Source organism: Acipenser ruthenus, chromosome 12 (assembly GCF_902713425.1).
Source record: "Acipenser ruthenus chromosome 12, fAciRut3.2 maternal haplotype, whole genome shotgun sequence".
Lineage (NCBI taxonomy): Eukaryota > Metazoa > Chordata > Actinopteri > Acipenseriformes > Acipenseridae > Acipenser > Acipenser ruthenus.
Genome location: NC_081200.1, coordinates 22708837 through 22732760, shown reverse-complemented (window position 1 = coordinate 22732760; position 23924 = coordinate 22708837). Strand labels below are relative to the sequence as shown.

At 42.0% G+C, this 23924-nt stretch overlaps 1 long non-coding RNA gene across 4 annotated transcripts; it reads right to left on the bottom strand.

The window, feature by feature from the left end:
* Nucleotides 1–422: 422 nt before the first annotated feature.
* On the bottom strand, nucleotides 423–10658 carry LOC117417410 (uncharacterized). 4 transcript variants are annotated; one of them, XR_009330730.1, is made up of 5 exons: nucleotides 10286–10658; nucleotides 7759–9222; nucleotides 5281–5376; nucleotides 4684–4804; nucleotides 423–1231 (listed from the first exon to the last, which is right to left on the bottom strand). It is a non-coding gene; the product is annotated as an uncharacterized LOC117417410 (long non-coding RNA). The 4 variants fall into 4 exon arrangements; XR_009330729.1 differs by having other exon boundaries at nucleotides 4684–5376; XR_009330731.1 differs by having other exon boundaries at nucleotides 4684–5376; nucleotides 7923–9222.
* Between the last annotated feature and the right edge of the window lie 13266 nt (nucleotides 10659–23924).

Sequence of the window (23924 nt, the reverse complement as noted above, 5' to 3'; positions counted from 1 at the left end):
TGTGGATTGGATTGGTCTTGCCATTGAGTTGAAAATAGTCCAGTCCCACAATGCTGAGTAACATACCTTATCTATCTTTAAATAAGGCTTTGCTAATAGTGAGACTTGTTCAAGGCAGTGAATACTGTAACTTTCATTGGTATCAGATTTAAAAAATGCGCCACATGGTGAGACAGATAGCAGACATCCACATTAACTGAGTGGTGAGTTTGTACATGACCCACCTCCGGGACTCTGTTCAGAACAAGGACCTGAGTGTTACAGAGGGTCTTCTGGACTGAAGGGGAGCATTCACCCCGGTCGTACGGGCATGCAAACTTTTCTAGAATAGCGTCCTTTACAGTTTTGCTGAAAAAAATAGAATGGTTTTGTTTTTGTCATATAAATAAATACATGTTATATGGACACAATAAACAAAGCACTTACTTCAGTGTTTTTAATTCAGTTTAAACATTTTTTAAAAACATTTTTGTATGTAAAAACAAACCAGTACTGTTAAAGAACTAACATGGAAATGTTCATATGTGGCTAATTGAGTTTCCACTGTCCTTAAAAAGCCACTAAAAACAGATTATAAAAACTTGAAACATATTCATTACAGACGTTATTCATTTTTGTTTATACATTGGATTCTAAAAGGATTCCTTTAAAAAAGGATTACTTTAATATTCAAAATTTAATTCATTAACCTTGGCTACTGAAAAAAGAAATTATTTTGCTAAATGACTGCTATTTGCAAAATATTCCATTTTAATTCTAAAACAAACACAGAAATGCCTAAGAACTTCATTGATACTGACACTATTGTCTAAAAAGAAGTAGTAATACATACATTTGCTCCTTGTGATGCATTCATTTACAAGGCCACATATTATTTTCAAGCTCACAAAATGATCCTGGTACACAATAAATAATATTTAGTTAATTAAAGCTGTACTTTCTAAAGATTCCGGTGACCCCTTGGGCTAATTTGATGGCAGCAGTCACCGAGTTGTGGTACAACCTTCTTATCTTAAGTAAGTCATCTGTGCAAGTGTAGATTACCATACTGCATCGAAGGTGACATTGCTCAGTTTGTTGTAGTGCCATTTTGCGTACACCATCGTGCAGAAGCAGCGGTCCCGTACTTCAGGTAGAGTGGTAAACCGGTCTTTGACAAAGCCTTCAAACCCGCTCTGGGTGCTTTTCAGAACTTTCATGTATTTTATTCCACCATGGACCACAGGGGGCTCTGTGGGCCCCAAGAACAACATTGAGTTTCAGTCTTCTAGTAGAATTGTAAGTTAAATTACATGAACTCAAAACCACACGTTTAGTCCCATTGCTGGCTGGTTAATCCAGATTTCACTGCTTTCTCACAGGATATTTAACTACAATTTATTGACCACAAAATCTAAAAGAAATTTATTATGTAGCGCTTCTGTATGAATGGGATGTCAATTGCATACTGCACTAACAAGTAACTACAATGTGATAGGTGTAACAGAAACTTGGTTGTCTGAGAGTGATGGAGACGAATATAATATTAGTGGGTATACACTGTACAGGAAAGACAGGCAGGACAGAAGAGGCAGAGGGGTAGCGCTATACATAAGAAATAGTCTTGAAACCCAGGTGTTAAATCTGGACGAAGAAAACAACACTGAATCAATATGGGTCAGAATAATGGACAAAAATTCAAAGGGCATAATAATAGGAGCATGCTATAAACTGCCAAATTCAGACGCAGAGCAAAATAATCTGTTATACAATGACATTAGAAATGTGTGTAGCAAAGGAGAAGCCATACTAATGGGGGATTTCAACGTCCCCCTTATAAAATGGGAAAACCCAGTGGGGAGCACGATGGACGAAATTGAAATGGTGGAAATGACAAATGATTGCTTCCTAACGCAATTTGTCAAGGCACTGACTAGAGGGGAGACATGCCTTGATTTAGTCTTTTCAAATAACAGACAGAATAACTAAAACAGGTCGGAGGTCAGAGAACCATTGGCAAACTTGGACCACAACATTGTCTCATTTTACGTGATTTTTAAAACCCAAAAAGTAATGACTAAAGGTAAGGTTTACAATTTTAGAAAAGCAAACTATGAAGGTATGAAACAGAGACTAACAGAAGTAGATTGGAGTAAAATAGAGAAAACATCCACAGAAAAAGGCTATTTTTAAAAAATGTAGTACTAGAGGCACAAAACAATTACATCCCAAAAGTAGACAAATCTAAATGGTCAAAATGGTTTAAACAGATCAATTACAAAAATAAATTCAGCGAGAAAAGGCACTTTACAGTGTTTAAAAGGGACCAAAAACAAAGCACACAGAAAGAGTACTTAAAACTGCAAACGCAAGTCAAAAAGGAAGTTAGAAAGGCAAGAGAGAGATAGAAATGACCATTGCTAAGGGGGCTAAAACCAATTCCAAAATGTTTTTCCAATATAACAGCAAGAGAACATTTAAAGAGGAGGTTAAATGTCTAAGCGATACAAATGGCAAAATCATAGACAAAGAAAAAAATAGCAAATAGATTAAATGATTACTTTTCACAAGTTTTTACAATGGAAGATACGAACAACATGCCCCACATGTCGACCTGTTCCCATCCAGTTTTAAATAACTTTAACATAACAGAGGCAGAAGTGTTAAAGGGACTAGGTGCTCTTAAAATAAACAAATCCCCTGGGCCGGATGAGATCCTCCCAGTAGTACTCAAAGAAATGAAAGAAGTTATTTACAAATAGCTAACCAAGATCATGCAACAGTCTCTTGACACGGGTTGTACCGACAGACTGGAGAATTGCAAACGTAATACCGATCCACAAAAAGGGAGACAAAACTGAAGCAGGTAACTACAGACCAATAAGCCTGACTTCTATTATATGTAGACTTATGTAAACTATAATAAGATCCAAAATGGAAAATTACTATATGGTAACAGTATCCTGGGAGACAGTCAGCATGGTTTTAGGAAAGGGAGATTGTGTCTAACTACTGCTTGATTTTTTTTGAGGATGCAACATCGACAATGGATAATTGCAAAGCATATGCGATGGTTTATTTAGATTTCCAGAAAGCTTTTGACAAAGTCCCGCAAAAAAGATTAATCCTCAAACTGAACGCAGTAGGGATTCAAGGAAATGCATGCACGTGGATTAGGGAGTGGTTAACATGAGCACTGATTAGAGGAGAAACCTCAAAATGGAGTGAGGTAACCAGTGGTGTACCACAGGGATCAGTATTAGGTCCTCTGCTATTCCTAATCTACATTAATGATTTAGATTCTGGTATAGTAAGCAAACTTGTTAAATTTGCAGATGACACAAAAATAGGAGGAGTGGCAAACACTGTTGCAGCAGCAAAGGTCATTCAAAATGATCTCGACAGCATTCAGAACTGGGCAGACACATGGCAAATGACATTTAATCGAGAAAAGTAAGGTACTGCAAACAGGCGAATAAAAATGTGCATTATAAATGTCATATGGGAGATACTGAAATTGAAGAAGGAATCTATGAAAAAGAACTAGGAGTTTATGTTGACCAAGAAATGTTTTCATCTAGAAGCTATAAAAAAAGGCCAACAAAATGTTCGGATATATAGTGAAAAGAATTGAATTTAAATCAAGGGAAGTAATGTTAAAACTTAACAATGCATTAGTAAGACCTCATCTAGAATATTGTGTTCAGTTCTGGTCACCTCATTACAAAAAGGATATTGCTGCTCTAGAAAGAGTGCAAAGAAGAGCGACCAGAATTATCCCGGGTTTAAAAGGCATGACATATGCAGACAGGCTAAAAGAATTGAATCTATTCAGTCTTGAACAAAGACGACTAGGCGGTGGTCTGATTCAAGCATTACAAATTATAAGGTATTGACAATGTCGACCCAGGGGACTTTTTCGACCTGAAAAAGGAAACCAGGACCAGGGGTCACAAATGGAGATTAGATAAAGGGGCATTCAGAACAGAAAATAGGAGGCACTTTTTTACACTCCCCAGTAATGTTGTTGAAGCTGACACCCTGGGATCCTTCAATAAGCTGCTTGTTGAGATTCTGGGATCAATAAGCTACTAACAACCAAACGAGCAAGATGGGCTGAATGGCCTCCTCTCGTCTGTAAACTTTCTTATGTTCTTATTGCATGGCATTGCATCCCTGACTGACAGGTGTCCTGTAATATATAAAAGCTGCATCTCCCTGTAGCAACGATCATGCATCTCTCCAAAACAAACACCTTTTCAAAACAGTACGGCTCTGGCTGGCCAACCCCAACCCCTGTATGTCAACACAATGGTCCCATTTGGTTGGCGAGTTAAATCAATCTCTCTACAACAGATAGTCTATGTTTTTCATGTATTCTTATTCATTTAGTTTGTATTTGTTCTCTGTGATAAAGGATATATAACATTCAGTGCAGTGGTTTCTTCTACAGTCTAGCTATAGTGCTTATATAAGGTATGGGTGTTAATTGCTTGTAGAATCTAAATAGGTTTTTCTGTTTACTGCATTTCCACCAAGAAGAGATGAACTAGAGGCACTAGTTTTGTTGCTCTTTATCCACCTTGTGAAGTTTAACCGTTTGAAGCTCACTGTTTTAGTTCTGCTCAGCCTCACAAAAACCCTTGTATGGGAAAATCAGATCCATAGACTGAACACCAGGTGAATACTACATATGGCACTTACCTTCTCCAAACGTGTCCATTGTGCCTTGTCGATGTTAACCTTCACACGTGTAACATGTTTGAAAGAGGACAAGAAGTAGTCACACACGTCCCCAGAGAATTCTTCCAAAGTCTGGATCTGCCTAAAAAGAGCTCAGTGAAAATAGTAGTATGGGAAGGGCTTTGGAAGGGCTTGGAATGCAATAGAAGCAGCAGGTTCTAAATGACTTGGTATAGTTAGATAGGCAGAGTGAGGTAATAGTGTATTATTTTTTGTTTATCCACGGGGATATGATACAACTTAAAGATACTATCATAGCAGAATTACAGAATACATGAATTGAGAAATGCAAGTGCAATGGGACCAAAGGGCCAGCGATTTAATTACAGTGCTGCCTGCAAACCCAGAACACATTTATGATTCTGAAGAGACTAATTAATGTAAGCTAAGCATTTTCAGCTGACCCCAGCTTACATTCCAGTTATGATCACAAGCCCAATACAATTTATACAAGTTTTGCTAAGGCGTGGACAGAGTTTTTGATGGTGTCAGTAAGAATGATGAGTTATAACCGTCAAGGTAGTCTTTCCATGTTTTCAAAGACAGTTCAACGTCCACCTGAATTTCTTTAATGTAATGGTGTTTCCCCTCTCGTCTGATATGCAGAAGCTTCACTGTGTCCTTTCCATAGCTGGTACGGACGAACTCCACATGCTGCAGAAAACAAATAAATAATATTAGAAAAATGTGGAATTAAACAACCAAGCACAGACATGCAGGTCACAGCCTGGACCAATGTGTGTGTGTGTATATATATATATATATATATATATATATATATATATATATATATATATTATATATATATCCCCTCCTATTTCCCTTACTCTTTTCCAATCAATATTGATCCACCCTGTTAACACACACCTTCTGCCCAAAACTTCTATAACGTCTTGTAGCAGGGCGGTAGTAAGTCCTGCTGTTTTAAATGTATTTGTTTATTTTAGAACAGGGTTTCCCCCTCTGCCCCTGTATTATTTTGTATTTGTTCATTATGATTTAGTTATTATATTATTTATGAGTTAATGTTCTGTTATTATTTCTGTATTTAGTTATTGTATTTAGATGACGGCGAGAGTCGTGCGCCGTAGGTTTTTGTTATTGCTCGTCCTCTGCCAGGAATAATTTAATAAACTCGTGCAGAAGGTGGCCATCTCCCGAATTAATTAAGTGATTAATTCTAATCGGGACCTGCATAAAAGCCTGCAGCTCCCTGCACTCGGTGTGGGTGTATGAGGAGCGAGAGTGGAGAGAGAGAGAGAGAGAGAAAACAAAACTTAAACTTTAAGTAACACAGGAACAGTGACAGCAGTTGCCCAGCCTGACCTGTGTTGTATTATTTTGTGTTCGTGATTTATTTAAAATATTTATTTTGCTCTGAGCAGTTTTTTTCTGTTTGAACTTTTTATTTATTTTTGTATATAAATAAACGGCGCCCAGTTGCGTCTTTCTTTTTGAAACTGCAGTACGTGGTGGCAGTATTTTTCCCGTCCCTGCATCTGTCTTGATGTCACCGCCCAGCCATCCTGTCTATAAAATATGTCACACTTATACATTTATAACTAAGATAACCTAATGCACTCATTCTATAGCTGAAAAGGCTTTTTGTTCTTTGCAGTGATCTCCTTTCACACTATGCTGTACGCATAGGCTTGTTTTCCTTCTCTCTGTACATCTTGGTTAAACACTTGATAACTTTGGCTGCCTGCCCAGACATCAAGGTGCGGAAAACTGCATATGTTTAGCTTTTGCAGAGAGAGAAGTGGAAACCGCAAGGTCCTACTTATCATGTTACATCTGCTTTTAGCTGTATCAAAATATGAAGCAACAAAACTTATTCAAATATAAACTTTATAGTCAAAATGAAAACTTGAAGAAGAACAAGAAAAGCAAGCCATTTAAAATGTGTGATCAAAGTTAGAGAGACTGGGTGTGCAACAACACAAGAAGATTGGAATTACCATTGAAACTGTCATGACAATACCAAAGTGAATATTCTGGTCCAATACAAACTGAATGTTTAAAAAAAATCCTTGCAAATCACCAGGGAATAGAAAGAGTAGTAGAAAAAAAGAAATTCTAAAAGTATGTAACCTAAAAATAAATGTTTGTTACAATAACTAAAAAGCTGACTAAATAATGGAAAAGAAATTGTGAGTAACGTCTGATAAGTTCAAAAGTTTTCAGAGTTTTCTTTCTTACGGGAATTAAGTCTAAAACCGGCAAAGTGCCAAACTTCTTTGAAATTTAGAAACAAGCTTTTTGGAATGCAAAAACAAACACTGGTAAACTAAATCTAAAAAAAATGAATAGATATTTTAACCATTTAAGAAAAGATGCAACAAATATTTTTGAAGACATTGAGAAAGACATTTAGTTGTAATGTTTGTCATTGAATATACAAAGTCGCTAAGCTTCAATATACTCTAAATCACAGGTCCATTTTCTGTTGTATTAACATAGAAAATGAAACAATAACCTTCCTTTGACAATACACCCCCTGCCTAACAGCCAGGGGGCGTGGTTTCCCAACACGCAAACCACGCAATTGCGTGGGGCCCCGCGGGGCTAGGGGGCCCCCTGTTGTCTAGTAGCAGTGTTACATTACAGCCTGAATTGCAACAAAATCCTTATTTTCTCAGATAAAGTAAAATAATATACACATTTGATTTCATAGACCACACACACCCTGTCTGCACGTCTATCTATTTACAAAAGGTAATTTAATTCAGCGCGCGTCATGACACATTTGAGCTATCGCCATGGCATCATCATTCCGATAGTAGCCAGGTGAATCTCCCAGTTAGACTCAGAGTGCCTCTGACAAACATGAGGAGTTGTACCAATCAATATAGCTCCAAAAGGCAAATGTAGCATTTTCTTTGGTTTTCTTCTCCACAGAAGTCTGATACTTCATTACAAAACTGGTGAATTCATCTAAGGCAGATAGTTTGTTAAAGGCGGAAGATATAAATGATGGTATCATGCTGTTAAACATCTGGATATATGCATGTTCCTCCATTGTTAATAACGAACCAAAGAATGCCTCAAGAGTTTGTGTGCTCTCATGCTGCGATTATAGTGATGGCCACTCAATAATGCATTGATTGATCCCTGAGCAACCACCGCAGACTCCATCAGTATATCTCGAAGCCCTCCATCACCAAATCTTTTACCAAATACACAGAGGAATGTCATACAGGTGTGAAATTGTCCAAGACGTACCACCAAACGTCTTGTTAAAATTTCCTCCTTCCAACGGATCTGCTGGGCCTTGAAGTATATTGCTTGATAGAAAACCAGGACAATGTGATCCAAATCAAGTTGATCAGCGATCTCTAAACTTCGATTTAGAATGGTATTTACATTAGCCATCTCTGTAGGACTTTGAGACAATATTCTTCTGCTGAACTAAACTACAGAATCCTGTCCACTCTGGCAATGTGCACAAATCACCAGCCGCAAACTTCATAACAACATATGCCATCTCTATTTGAAGCATTGATGAAACTTTTGATTTGTAGTAGTCATTTGTTAATGGAATGTTCTGATCTAGACACAGGTTTCCAGGTCCCTTCTTCTGCTGAAGGTATGGTTCCATGGGAACAGCAAGTGGAAGTTTGAGGGAGCTAATTCCCTTCTGCAGAGGTTGTCTATCAGTTGTCTGTGCAGACCCCTGGGTGTTATTTTGCAGCATGATTCGATTGGTGTGGTGCGTTGTGCCACGACCTGATAGATTTTCCTCACCAAAGTCAATAGTGTCCCAAACTAGAATGGTTGGAGTACTCTCTGTGAATCCTGGAGGGATTTTCTCTGCACCCTCAGAAAGCTGCAACTCAGCAAGGCTTGTATCATACCTGATAACCGTGTCACATGATGCACAATGCCCTAATTTGCCGACTACAGATAACAACTGGGAGGATCCATTGAGATGACGAGTTGTCAGCCCAAGGGACTTTGGTGTCTGCTTTCGACCTTTAGAAGTGAGGTACACAATATCTTGGCCGAGAGACACCAGCTTCACAGTCACATCATTGGGTACATCAACATAATTTGCCAGCGTGGGTTCATTTGTTGCTCCTACCATCCAAGCAAGAATGTTGTACAGTTAAATGGGAATAGCTGCCTTTGCAGAATCCACTGTAAAATCATGTAGGTGGCCATGGAGCACTGATGCCAGGAGTATTCTCCAGGGCACTTCTCACCATTAGGGCAGCATTGAAAAGAGTCCTGGTTACATCAGCATCAGGAGTAGAGCTAATTGATGCTGGAGCTCCTTGACTGGGCTGGAAGACAGGTGTATCAACATCAGCATCCTCCTCACTGGATGTTGTTTCTGTTTCTGTGCTCATCTCTGATGTTGTACAGAATCTGCTGCCGAGTAGAGCACAGCTAGACACTGTTTCACTGAAGACCAGTTCACTAACATTCCGGGAATATGGTGTGTGGAAAGTAAGCTGAGGATAATCCTGTTGAAGTCAATACTTTAGCTGGTAGCTGCTGCAAGTCAAGAAAAAATGACATGGATTAGTGATTACTATAATGGCTGATTAAATCTTGAAACTGGCATTCATAAATATATGCGCATTCTCCTGTTTTTGCTGTTGTAATGTGCTGTTTGTTCCAAAATAAAAAATTGATGACAGAAAAAAAAGATATACTTGCATAAAGAAAATGTCAATTTAATGTAAACAACAGCACAGTTTTAAAAAATTCCTTCAATAATAGTGATGATACAGAACACATGGCTAAAGAAAAGGGGCTAAACTGAGTTCTTCACTAAGTCCCCTCGACTCTACTGTATCTAAGTAGTACCCAGGGCCAGGCTCCTTTTGATTGGACAGCCGATCTCATAGGACAAACATCCAGATAACAATAATTCAATCAATTATATATTTAATAAGAGAAATATACCACTTAAACAAACAGAAAAGGGGGGGGGGGGGGGGGGGGGGGGGGGAGAAGAGACAATGTAAATAACAGATTCTTCACTTAAGACAACAATACAATATAGAAGAGAATAAAAAGTAAACAGCCCAATTACACACTTTCCCAATAAAATCAGAACACAGTGTAAAACAAAGTAAAAAAAAACACACTATTCAACAAATCAAAACAATCAAAAGAAATCCCATATAACATAACACCACAAACACAATATATAAGTCAACAAATGTGCAAAAAAAACCCCCAAAATATTAGCAGCACAGGGCAAAATGGTTGAGGTAGATTAGATTAATGAACAAGTTCACAATTTATAAATAGACTATACATGAAAATAACAGCGCCGTAAAGAAGAACTATGAGGCAGACACACAAAGCTCATAATCCACTACCCCCAGACAGGACATAGGGTTTAAAATCCACACACAAAACACAATGAATACAATGACTGAAGTATAATTTACCGATTTCAATTCACTAAAATAGATATGTCATAAAATCAATTAACCCATAAATAATAAATAGTGGCCCAACGCGAGGGAAAAACAGAGAGCCAATATATTACAAAAGTCAGTTTAACCATATACTTTCTCAACTATAAAATTTGGTTTGCTCTCACCACAAACAGCAGTCATAAACGGATCACGACTCTTCCGCTGGTCAATTCATTCGTGGGTAGAACAATTCGTTTTCCAATCAAACTGCAATAAACGCTATGAACAAAACTAACTAAACAAGCAAAAAAAAAAAAAAGCGCTCTCTCTTTCCCTGGCGTTCACAAACACAATTTCATTACGGTCAAGGGCACACACGATTACCATCCAGCAGCCGGCTTTTAAAGCAGCACATTAAGACAGCCCATTTATCCAATGGACTGCAGGCAGGACATACTGCTCTCGTTGATTTTAATGAAGTAGTCATGGTAACAGGACCAACAGGAAGAATCGCGAACTGGTTGGATAAGAGCAAAACGACTCATGCAAAAAAGAGAGAGACCAAAGTCAAACACTGCTGTAATCCAGTACAACAAAAAAACATTAAATCACACGTGTATTCATTTAACTACGATTCCCAATAGTGATAGTTTAATACTATTAATAACAAGTAAGCTCTGTTTACACCTGTATCCAATAACACTCACAACGTTGTAACTTATGAATCTGATCCCCGCCTCTTTGTGACAGACTGATCTTTTCTATACCAAAACATTTCAAAGAAGATACTGAACCATGGTTAGCTGTAATATAGTGCCAGGCAATGGCATAATCCATATTTCTATTACGAATGGCTGCTTTATGTTCATGTATTCATATTTTAGAGCTCTTTTTGTCTGGCCATTATATACTAGACCACATGGGCATTTAAGCATATAGACAACATGTGTTGTATTACAATTAATAAAACCTCTTATTTTATATTTAGTACCGGTATGGGGGTGATGGAAAGCTTTTGTGTCCATAGTATTGGCACAGTTTACGCAATGGCCACAATGAAAATTACCATCTGGTTTGCTAGGGAGCCAATTTTTCTTTACAGATGTTAAGTTGTTTGTCACTTTCCAAGATTTGCCAGTTTTTAAGAATTATGTTTTTAATTGCACTCGCTTGTGGATTATATTCAGTTGAGAAACAAATATGATGAATACTGTCTGTTCTATCCTTATTGTCCTTAAAGTATTTCTATCCGTCTGTTTTGCTCTTACATATGCTTGTAGCAGGGCAGTAGAAAGCCCTGTACATTTATTTGTTATTTATTTTTTTATTATTATTATTTGTTTATTTAGCAGACACCTTTATCCAAGGCGACTTACAGAGACTAGGGTGTGTGAACTATGCATCAGCTGCAGAGTCACGTACAATTACGTCTCCCCCGAAAGACGGAGCACAAGGAGGTTAAGTAATTTGCTCAGGGTCACACAATGAGTCAGTGGTTGAGGGGACCACACAGCCTCCTCTATTTTTAGAATGGGGTCTCCCCCTCTGCCCCTGTGTTATTTTATGTTTGTTTTATGATTTATTTATGTATATATGTATGACGGCGTAGCCGCATCATTTGTTATTGTTTTGTTTTTGTTTCAACATGTTCTGGCAGAGGCGAGGTTGGTCAATCGTCCTCTGCCAGGAGTAATTAAAAACCTCATGCAGAAGGTGGCCATCTCAGGGATGCCACACCCGCTCCTCTCAGGGTTGCCACACCCGCTCCGCTCAGGGATGCCACGCCCGCTACGCTCAGGGATGCCACGTTCGCATCGCCTGGGGTTGCCTGCTGCTCCGCATCGCCTGGGGCTGCCTGTTGCTCCGCATCGCCTGGGGCTGCCTGCTGCTCTGCATCGCCTGGGTCGGCCTGCTGCTCCGCATTGCATGGGGTTGCTGAAGGTCCCGCTTCGCCTGGGGTGACCGGTGACCGGTGACCCGGAAGAGGGAGCTGCTAGCCATGAAGAAGTGGGGAGTGGTGGACATTCCACCATGGCCACCCCCAGAAACACCTTGCTTCCCCCTCTTCCGGGACTTTGAGACTGAGGGGGGAGGTGGCCGTTGGGGCCAAGTGTGCGTTGTACAAGGGGGGGGGGGGGGGGGTTGGGGGGGGATATGTAGCAGGGCGGTAGAAAGCCCTGTACATTTATTTGTTATTTAATTTTAGGACGGGGTCTCCCCCTCCGCCCCTGTGTTATTTTATGTTTGTTGTATGATTTATTTATATATATATATATATATATATATATATATATATATATATATATATATATATATATATATGCCGGCGTAGCGCCATCATTTGTTATCGTTTTGTTTTTGTTTCAGTGTGTTCTGGCAGAGGCGAGGTTGGTCACTCGTCCTCTGCCAGGAGTAATTAAAAAACCTTGTGCAGAAGGTGGCCATCTCCCCAATTAAGTGATTAATTTTTTGCTAAATCAGGAGATGGTCACCTGCATATAAACCTGCAGCGTTCTCGGTTCCAGGTGGGTGTGTACAGAGGAGAGTACAGGAGAGTGAGAGGAGAGAGTAAAACAAAACTAAGACATATAGGATCAGTGAAGGCGATTGCCCAGCCTGAACTGTATTGTTTGTATTTTGTGTTAGTGATTATTTTGTTTAAATCTTTTATTTTGCTCGGTGAGCAAAGTGTTTTTGTTTAAATATTTCATTTATTTTTGTTGTTTGGATTTAAATAAACAGCACACCACGCGTCTTTTTCACTGCAGTACTGCCAGTCTTTGTTTTTGTTCCTGCTGCTCACCTGACCTCAACGCCATTCCTGTCACAATGCTCTTTCAATATCATTTAATCTATAGCCTCTCGGTATGAACTTCTCTCTCATCTGTATAGATTTATTTTCAAACTCTTGTGCTGTACTACAATTGCGTCGTAAGCGTAGGAATTGGCCAACAGGTATGTTGCGTATCAAAGACTGCGGGTGATTACTGTTAGCCTGCAACAGTGTATTTCTTTCTTGAGGTTTACAGTATATTGTAGTTGCAGGTGTATTGTTTTCTCCTCTAAAAACTGTCAAGTCTAGGAAATGTATATTTGTATAGCTGTGTACCTCAGTAAATTTTAGATGAGCATCAGTAGAGTTAATGTAATCTATACAAAATTCAAGATCTTGTTCAGTTCCATTCCATATTAGTAGAATATCATCAATATACCTGCGCCACAAAGAAATATGAGACTAATAGTGATTATGTACCGAGTTATAGATATAGTTTTCTTCCCAATGACCCATAAATAAATTAGCATAATTGGGTGCAAAGGCTGCACCCATGGCTGTGCCCTGTACTTATAAATAAGAACCCCCAGCATTTAAAATAATTCATTTTTAAAGCCATCTCTGTTAACTATAGCAAAAATTCTGAGGGAGGGAAAAGACCTTCTGGATGAGAATCTAAGTATCTAAAATGTGCACACAACGATTTGACGATGACTGCCAAATTGAATACTTTTGGGAAAATATACCAGAGCCGTCGTGAGGGAGAATGAGCGGACAGCATCTAATAATCTAATAATAATAATAATAATAATAATAATAATAATAATAATCTTTATTTATAGAGCGCCTTTCATACCACAAGGTTCAAGGCGCTGCACAAAAAACAAAAAAAGAAGGTAACAGAACACAAAGATTAAAATCAAAGTTAATAAAACGGCATAAATTGATGAATAAATTAAACAGGTTAAAAAAAAACCATCATATATCGCAAAAAGAGAAAAATAACTAAAAACAACAATATATAAAATCAAAAAGCTAAATTATAAAAATAGGTCTTAAGCCTAGATTTAAAAGTAGCTACTGTAGGTGAACCTCTGACATGGTCGGGGAGAGAGTTCCACAGCTGCGGAGCACGAACACAAAAAGCAACCTCTCCTTTCCTCTTGAACCTCACCCTCGGAATACAGAGGAGGCCACTGTTAGTCGACCTCAATGCACGCCGAGGCTGATAAAGAGACAACAACTCTGAGAGGTAATCTGGTGCCATTCCATTTAGTGCTTTAAATGTAAGCAATAGAATTTTAAAATCAATTCGATATTTCACTGGAAGCCAGTGCAGAGAAGCAAGTACAGGAGTTATATGTGCTCTCCTTTTGGTTTTGGTAAGGACCCTTGCAGCTGCATTTTGCACAAGCTGCAGCCTTAATAAAGCTTGGCTAGTAAGTCCAGAAAAAAGAGCATTACAGTAGTCCAGCCTACATGAAATAAAAGCATGGATTACTTTTTCAGCATCAGATATAGACAGAAATGATCTAATTTTGGCAGTGTTTCTTAGATGATAAAAAAGTACTTTTGTAATCATTTTAATATGCGACTCGAAACTTAAAGTAGAATCAAAAATAACACCCAAATTTCTCACTTCAGACTTCAAATTAGGAGTTAAGTCCCCCAAATGTATTTTTGATAAATCAATTTGTTGCTGAGAGCCTACTATCAACACTTTTGTCTTATCAGAGTTTAATTGCAGGAAATTTAAGGACATCCAAGTTTTGATATCAGTGATACACTCAAGTAAGGCTGATGTTGTGCTAATGTCACCAGGTTTCACAGAGATGTATAACTGTGTATCATCAGCATAGCAGTGGAAATTTACAGCATGTTTATGAATAATCTGGCCTAGAGGTAACATGTATAAAGAGAATAATATTGGACCAAGAATCGAACCCTGAGGGACACCACAGGTAATATTTGCTAAGCCCGACACAGACTCCCCCAGTGAAACAAAGAACTGTCTGTTTGTAAGGTAGGATCTAAACCAGTTTAGTACTTTACCATCTAGGCCCACCCATCCCTTAAGACGATCAATTAAGATGGAATGATCCACAGTATCAAACGCAGCACTAAGGTCCAAAAGAACAAGAATGGATATAGCATTTGAATCTGCACTCATTAATAAGTCATTTGTTACTCTTACCAGGGCAGTTTCTGTACTGTTTGAACGAAACCCAGACTGAAACTTTTCAAACATATTAATCAGGAAGCCATTAAGTTGTTTAAGCACTACCTTTTCAAGAACTTTTGCTAGAAAAGGGAGATTTGAAATGGGTCTGAAGTTACTCAGAAGTGAACTGTCTAAGTTGGGTTTTTTAAGTAGGGGCTTAACCAGGGCAATTTTGAAAGAAGACAGAACTATTCAATTTTCCAGCGAACTATTCATAATGGCAAGAATATCATTACACAAGTAACTAAGGACATCCTTCAGAAACCTTGCTGGAATGGGATCTAACATACAAGTTGTGGATTTCATGTGCATGACAATCATGTTTAGTTCCTGTGCAATAATACAAGAAAATGATTCCATCACTGTTTTCCCCAGTCTATCTGAAATAATTAAATTAGAACCGTAAGATGGAATTTGTTCCCTAATAGTCTTTATTTTATTTTCAAAGTAGTTGAGAAATTCTTCACACTTGGACGAGGACACTTCTATGTTGCAGATGGGTGAGAATGAATGATTTATCAATTTATCTATTGTTGAGAAAAGCACCCTGGAGTTATTTTTATTTTCCTCAATCAATTTGGAGAAATATGCACATCTTGCAGATTTTATAGCTTCATTGTACCTCGATAGATAATCTTTCATAATATCAAAATAGATATGTAATTTTGTAGCCCTCCATTTTCGTTCCATCTTACGACAGTCTCTTTTTATTTGACGGATAGTATTGTTAATCCAGGGAGCATTATGCTTAAGTGGAACTAATCTAGTCTTGACTGGAGCAACTGTATGAAGAGTTGGTGGTTAAATCTGTCAACTAGTAATTCAGTAGACAAAGACTGCAAAGGAAGTGATGAAGCTGAACTTATTATTTCAGAAAACCTTTGTACAGTTGAAGAATTAATGACACGGCTTTTAATAGTGTGGGCCCCACTCTTTCTGGGTACCGATACAATGGCTTCAAATAAAATACAAGAGTGATCAGAGATATTAGGATCAATTATGGATGAGATATTAACAACTAGACCCCGAGAGATGACAAGATCTAAGGTATGGCCATGATTATGGGTGGGCCCTGAAACATGCTGAATAAAATCAAGAGAGTCCAGGAGCCTTAAAAAGTCAATAGCCTTTGAATCAGCTTTGTTATCAATGTGAAGGTTAAAATCTCCAAGTAAAAGAATCCTATCATAATTAGTTGACAGTATAGACATATATTCAGCAAATTCAGGCAGAAAAAACTGACTAGGTTTAGGTGGGCGATAAATTATTACAATAAGAATAGGTGGTTGGCTAGCTAATAGCAAAGACAAGGATTCAAATGAAGAAAATTCCTCACCATTTTTTTGTCTGCAATTATAAGAGACATCTCGCTACCGCCATCTAGTGTTGATGGTGTGAGCATGCAACCTCAAGGACCCTAGTGCCTATTAAAGGCATAGAGGGATCTACGACATTAAGTCGGAAGAACCTTGTAAATGTATGCGGGGTAGTCCAGCTAGCCGCAGTACATATATCGGTCAATGAGGCACCTCTGAAGAGGGCCCATGACGTAGCCACACCTCTGGTTGAGTGCGTGGCCACCCTCCCAGGTGGGGGTAGGCCAGCATTAGTATACGCAGTCGAAACCGTGTCCACAATCCAATGGGACAGTCGCTGCTTAGAGAGGGCTTGACCTCGGGGCCGTTCACCATGACAAACGAAGAGCTGGTCAGACTGATGCAGCGCTCTTGTTCTATTCACATAGCATCAATGCCCGAACTGGGCAGAGGGAATTTAATCTCCTATCCGACTCCTCCGCAAAGGGAGGGGGATGGAAAGCCTCTAGTTCCACTGACTGATTCAAGTGAAACGCTGTATTCACCTTAGGGAGGAAAGCAGGGTTCGTGCACAACGATACCGTTTCCATCATCCCAAACGAGTATACTGGACTGTGCACGGACAGTGCCCGTAGCTCACTGACCCGCTTAGCGGAGGTGATAGCTAACAGAAAGGCTGTCTTCATAGAGAGATATTTCAGCCCTATGGTATCTATGGGGTCAAATGGGGCCTTCGTGAGAGCCCCTAGTACCACATCTAGACTCCATTCGGGGAGGACGTCCTTTATAGGAGGTCACAACTGCTGAGCACCCTTTAGAAAACGGGTCACCAAAATATGAGCGTCCAGGGATACAGAGTCGACGGGAACATGGCAAGCAGATATGGATGCTAGGTACACTTCCAACGTAGAGGGGGATTTACTCGCCTCTAGTAGATCTTGTAGAAACTGTAAAATAACTGCTATAGGGCAATACACAGGATCATGGCCTCTGGCCATGCACCAGTTTTGAAAATATTTCCACTTATAGGCATACAACGCTCTTTTATTATTATTATTATTAATTTCTTAGCTGACGCCCTTATCCAGGGCGACTTACAATTGTAACAAGATATCACATTATTTTTACATACAATTACCCATTTATACTCCTGGGCCAACTGGGAGCCACCAGGAGAACAGTCGCTTCCTCTCTCCTGACCTTCTCGAGGAAGGCAGGGAGCAGCGGTATAGGCGGGAAAGCGTATAAAGGCGCTTTGGGCCATTTGTGCGCTAAGGCGTTGACGCCTAATGGTCCTCCGCAGCTGCGAAGGGAGAACCACAGGGCGCAATGGGTCGTCTCTGCCATGGCAAAGAGGTTGACCTGGGCTTCCCCGAAGCATTCTCAAATGTGCTGCACCACCTGAGGGTGCAGTCGCCATTCTGGTAGGTGAGGACCCTCCCTGGAGAGGAGGTCCGTCGCCCAGTTCACCACTCCCGGGAGATGTACAGCCCGGAGGGACAGTAGGTGCCTCTGTGCCCAAATCAGTAGCCAAAAGGCTATGCGGTGTAACCCCGGGGACCGAAGCCCTCCCTGGTGGTTCACGTATGCAACCACTGACACGTTGTCCGTGTGGACAAGGACATGTTTGTTGCGGAGCACAGGGAGAAAATGTTGTAGCGCGAGGTGGACTGCTCTCAGCTCTTGCACATTTATGTGCAGGGACGTTTAGCGGCCCGACCAGGATCCGCAAACTAGAGTCCTGCGCGGGTCCGATTTTTACGACCCGCTTCCGACCCGGACCTGCAACCCGCTGCAACACCGTCTTCTTACCCCCGACCTGACCCACTTTTATAAGACATGCAACCCGACCCAAACTGGCAAGTGTTTGTCCTTTACCTACTGCCTGCGTCAACTGACTCTCTCACATTCACACACAGATATCTCTACCATTCTCCACAGATTGAGTTTAAACAATAGGCTATACAGCGTGGTAGCTTTCTCTAGTGGTCTGGATATATTTTAACACTGTAACATATTAACTATCTATTCCTTTCATGCCACCAGTAGAAAGGGAGCTACACCTGTGCTTTCGCAGAGATGATGTACCAGTTTTGTGGCTGTCGTTCACAAAAACATAATGACAGGTTTTACAAGCAACAAATTCAGTCATATGTTCATTATTTTAATTTGCTATGATTCCAAAATAATTCCACATTTCTGATTTATCTCTCGAACTATTATCCACTACATGATATAAACCCTGAGCTATCTTTTGTTTCACCTCATTCACAAACATTTTAATATCACCAAGCAGACGTGATAAAAAGATCTTGCGACGTATCAAACAAGCGAGAACAACACTGCTTAGTCAGCTGACTCCTCCCTAATTGCCTCCTGTTCAAGTGTAGGAAATACCGGTACATTTACCTTCTAATACGTTATCTGGAAAAGGGTTACACACGGATACGCTGAAAGGACAGAAAATGTTTTTGGTGATTCAAATTCAGAACCGAAAATTATTTTTTATTGACCCGCACCTGAACCGCAAACCGCGAAAAAGTTCAAATTCCGACCTGAACCCGATCTGCTTTTGCGGGTCACCCACGGGTACCCGACCCGACGCAGGACTCTACCACAGACTCCTCTGCCCGCCCAGACCACCCCCCAATCAGAGTGGGATGCGTCTGTCGTCATCACGGTTGTAAATAACTCCCATCCTTACACCTTTGCTCAGGTGAGGGGCTTGCCTCCACCAGCGTAGAGCATTCCAGCACAGATGAGACACTGTCAGCCGACGGTGTCTGTCACACTTGGGGTGTAGCCGAAAGGCATTGAGCCAACCCCAGTTGAATAGCTGAGGAGGCTGCGGCCATCAGACCCAGTAGTTTCTGGCACAATATTAATTGCACTGTGGGTCCTGGTTGAAACAGGGCCAGGCAGTTGCGAATAGCAGTTACCCTGTCGTCCACCACGTAGGCTTGCATTGGAAGGGAATCCAGCCATACAAACCGTACTCTGTACTGGTGTTAATTGGCTTTTTGCATTGTTGAGGGTGAGACCCAGCCTCAACAGATGCTCCGTCACAATCGCTGTGTGGGCCACTGCTCCTGCTTGGGACTGGGAACAAATCAGCCAGTCATCCAGGTAATTCATCACCCTGATCTTTTGCAGTCGCCTTTTGAAAACATGTGAGGGGCTAAGGAGAGGCTGAATGGCGGCACAGAGAACTCCAAGACGCTCCCCTGAAAGGAGAAGCGGAGATATTTCCTGTGCGCTGAAAATATGCGTCCTTCAGGTCCACTATAGTAAGCCAGCCGGACAGACTGGAGGATGTGGCGATGTGTGACCATCTGGAACCTCCTCTCACTTAAAAACCTGTAGAGGTGTCTCAGGTCTAGGATGGGGCGAAGGCCAGCGTCCTTCTTTGGCACCAAGAAATATCTCGAGTAGAACCCCTTTTTGAGAGGTGTGTTCTACGGGATGGATGGCTTGTTTTTGAAGTAGTGATTCTACCTCTTGTTGAGGGCGAAGACCTGGAGAAGGTTGTTCATGGATGTGACCGTGATCTCTCGAAAGGGAGAAGGTCCCGAGTGGAATTGCAGTGCGTAGCCGGTGTGTACAGTGGCGAGCACCCAAGAGTCTGAGGTGCAATTGCGTCAGTAGTGCAGATGGTTTTGTGCCTATGGGAGTGTCTGAGGCCATAAGCCTTCAGGGCCCTTGATGGGGCTGCTGATGCTGGAGCGGAGGATGCCTTGGAGGCTGCCTGGGGCGGTTCCGGTGGAACTGTCTCCCTGGGCGCTGGGGCCCCACGTCCGGCGTTCCCCTGTGCTTGTTGCTGACTCCTTGCTGCGGAGGCCTGGAGGGGTTGCCTCAGGTCACCCCTTGGTGCCGTAGGGATCGGAATAGTCCGGGTTACCGTGGTAACTGCCGGACACCATCGCCTCCCCCTTCCCCGTGCCTGCCACCTGTGGGGACGCCTCTCACTCTCTGTGAGAGCTTTGCAGGATCTTTTCTAATGCTGGTCCAAAAGTATGGCCAGACGAGATAGGCACGTCCAATAAGGCGGACTTGTCCGCATCCAGGACACACAGCTGTCTGTGTGCCACCATTAAGCCAGCCAGGCTTCTGCCCAGGGCTTGCCCTTGGAACCCCAATATTTGCAATAAAGTGCCTGAGACTGCGTGTAGCTCTGAAGCTAGCGGCTCAGGAAGGGTAACAGAGCACAGCATGCCATCCAGGTAGGCCATCAAGAGGCCTCCTCTGTTTGCAAGGCGTGTCACCTGTGCTTCGGCCACGTAAGCCTTTTTCAGGTGGGCTTCTGTGATCCTGCATTGGCCGTTAGGGCATGCAGGATCCTTGGATAGACCTCCTACTGGGGGGGCTTGCACTAGGGCCGCTATGGTGGAGTCCACCGGGGGGAACTGTGCGAGCTCTACCGCCTCTGCTCACTCCATGGAGGCAAGTGCTGCTGCGCTCTTGGACACGCTGGGCGCCAAGGCCGGGTGTTGCCAAGAGGATTTGATCTCCTCCAGGAAGTCCGGGAACACTGGAAAGGACTGGGGTGTCGAAGTCTGTGCTGGTCTGAAAACTGACCTGCGTAGCTCGGAACTTGCCTTCCAGGCTACCTGGTGCTTGAATCTCAGGCTCCGAGGCGAGCTCGGAGCTGGGGGCTGTTACCTGTCAGGTCTGGGTCCTGAGTCTCCATTCGCAAGAAGGACTCCTCATCCAAGGAATCCGCTAGGGAAAGCGCATCCTGTTCCTCCTCGCTCATCACCACGTCCTGCTGCTCAACCTCTGTAGCAACCAGTGGTGAAGCTGGGGTATGCTCTGGGGCAGGCACTGGTTGAGCTGGGGCAGGCGCAGAGGGGACCTGCTGCCTGCTTAAGTGCTCGAGTATTTGGGCCATTTGGCCCTTTAACTCTGCAGTATCCCTAACCTGGTTTGCGTTTCTAGCCATCTTTCTGCCCCTCGAGGGAGATCTAGAGCGATTGCGGTGGTGATGTGAAGCCTGCGCAGAAGGAATACTTTGTGCAGAGCTTGGAGGGTAGGGAAGGGAGGCCTGGGATCCCGAGGCCGACGATGGCTCTCCTATGCTGGCTGCAGGGTTCTCGTCCGAGAACAGCTTTTTTGTAGGGTGCTCTCCTTGGACCCGGCGCAAAAGGAGCCGGACGACCTGTCTGCCAAGGCAGCAGAGGCGTGCTCAATGCCCAGGTACCTCACACACAGAGTGTGTTTGTCCTGCAGAGGCAATTTACGCCTGCAGGACGCGCACGGGGGGAAAGTAGACATTTCAGTCGAGTAGTGTGTAGCTCTGGAATGTCGACGGAGCCGAAGCAAAAAGGCGTCAAGACTGTATAACACTGAGACACAGAAAAGAAAACCTAGAGGATTGAGTGTGCTGGAGAAACGCCGCGGGCGTCGAATCGGCGAGTCCTCTAGGCACCGAGGGTGTCGAAGCACCAATGTACCGGGGCTTTGGAGCACCAGGGGCCTGAGGGTCTTGAGGGTACTGGGGCACAAGACTACAAAGACCTCAAAGCATCGAAGCGCTGAGGCATACAGTCCTCGAGTTGCCGAGGGTGTCGAAGCACCGAGGCTATTGAGCACAGGGGCCCGAGGCCACCGAGGGCACAATGTGCGGAACTCAAAAAACCTTGAGGCGTCGAAGCACCAAGGGCGTCAAAGTACCAAGGTACCGAGGCTCTGGGGCAGCGTGGCACCAAGGGCGCCGCTGCACAGGGCTCAAAAGGCCTTGAGGCATCAAAGCGCCGAGGCATGTAGCTCTCGAGGCACCGAGGATGCCGAAGTGCTGAGGTACCGAGGCTCTGGGGCAGTGTGGCACAAAGGGTGCCGCTGCACAGGGCTCAAAAGGTCTCGAGGCATCGAAGCGCAGAGGCGTGTAGCTCTCGAGGCACCGAGGCTATCGAGGCTCTGAGGCACCGAGGGCGTCAAGGCCGAGACACGGGGGCGTCGAGGCACTGAGCACCAAGTACCGAGGGCAAAGCACCAAGGTACTGGGCTGTGCGTCTGTGTCTGGGCTGCTTGCAGTCACACAACCAGGGACAGTGTGTAGCTTGCAACGGTGTGGAGGCTGGACTCGCTGGAGGGTCGTGTCTCCCGTGGAAAAAACAGAAGAATGTGCAGCAAGCTGCAGAGGTTAGAAAGCAGGCTACAATCAGCGAGTGATGTAGGCTGATGAAGAAAGTTTTTTTTTTTTTTTTTAAACGAAACTCAGTTGCATATGCGTTCGCTCAGCCTTCATTTGCCGATTATCTGATTCCTGGGAAATGGCAATTAATTGCAAGGGAACTCACAAAAACTTGAAGAAGGAGCTCTAAAGAGTCAATCACAACTTGAAAAAAGGGTTAGAGTAATACTCACTACTTTACCCATTTCTTCTGTGCTCAATGACTATTTATTACCTCGGTGAGGCGGGATAGAGGACGGCACACCGTGGAGGGGCCTATCGGCAACTTTGATATAAAATGCTCAGCGAATACCTAACAAGCAGGCATATCCCAAAAGGCATATCCCATTGGTGGTCATCTTCGAATTGAAAGGGAACCTTCATGAGGAATATTAGTGTAGGCTTTGTACATCCAATGCGACTAGGATTGTATTTGTAGTAATAACACTACTACTGAGCTGTTTTACAGCATCTCTAGTATCACCTAGATATGAAGGTAACTCTGGAACCATCCTTTTAATAAAATAATCAACATATTGAGACAGTGGTTCAGTAAGTGAGAGGTTACCAGAGACTACTGGTCAACCAGGCGGGTCGTCTAATGATTTATGTATTTTAGGGAGTATATGGAATGCGGGACAGATAGGATGTTCTGTAATTAAAAAAATATTTCTCTTTTCCAGTTATTCATCCTTTAGCCAATGCAAAAAAAATAAAAAAATATCTATTTCATATTTAATATCTTGTGTTGTATTCGCTCTTAATGGGATATAAAATTCATTATTTTCCAATTGTCTATCTGTCATAGTGTTCATGACTCAATACAACAATAGCGCCACCTTTATCCGCCGGTTTAATTACAGTACTAAATTTGAATTTTTCTCCAGTTCTTTAATTCACCTCTTTTCAAATTAGGCCTCCCTTAAGTAACATTTGAAATAAGTTAAAAAAAATCTCTTTCTAATACTAAATGGCTATATGTAGTAATGGAAGGATTCAGATTTCCATTAGGTAAAAAACATGATTTTTTTCTTAAATGGTGTATTTTCTCTTTGTAAGCCTTCACTCACATTCGATGTATAGTTTCTATTGACTACACTAGCACTATTTAGAACATTCGGAGAAATAGAAAATAAATGTTTCAAATGAAGTTGTCGAAAAAATTTGAAACTGTCCACTTTCAATTTAAGGGACAAAAGAGTAATTTACTTAAACAGACATTTGGGAGTCAGTTAAGGAGTGATGTGATAGATTAATCACTGCCAGTTCTTGTTCCGTTGGGACCTGCGTAACTTGAGTGGTAGATTTCTTCCCCCTCGACCCCCTCCGCATTTTTTGCTTTATG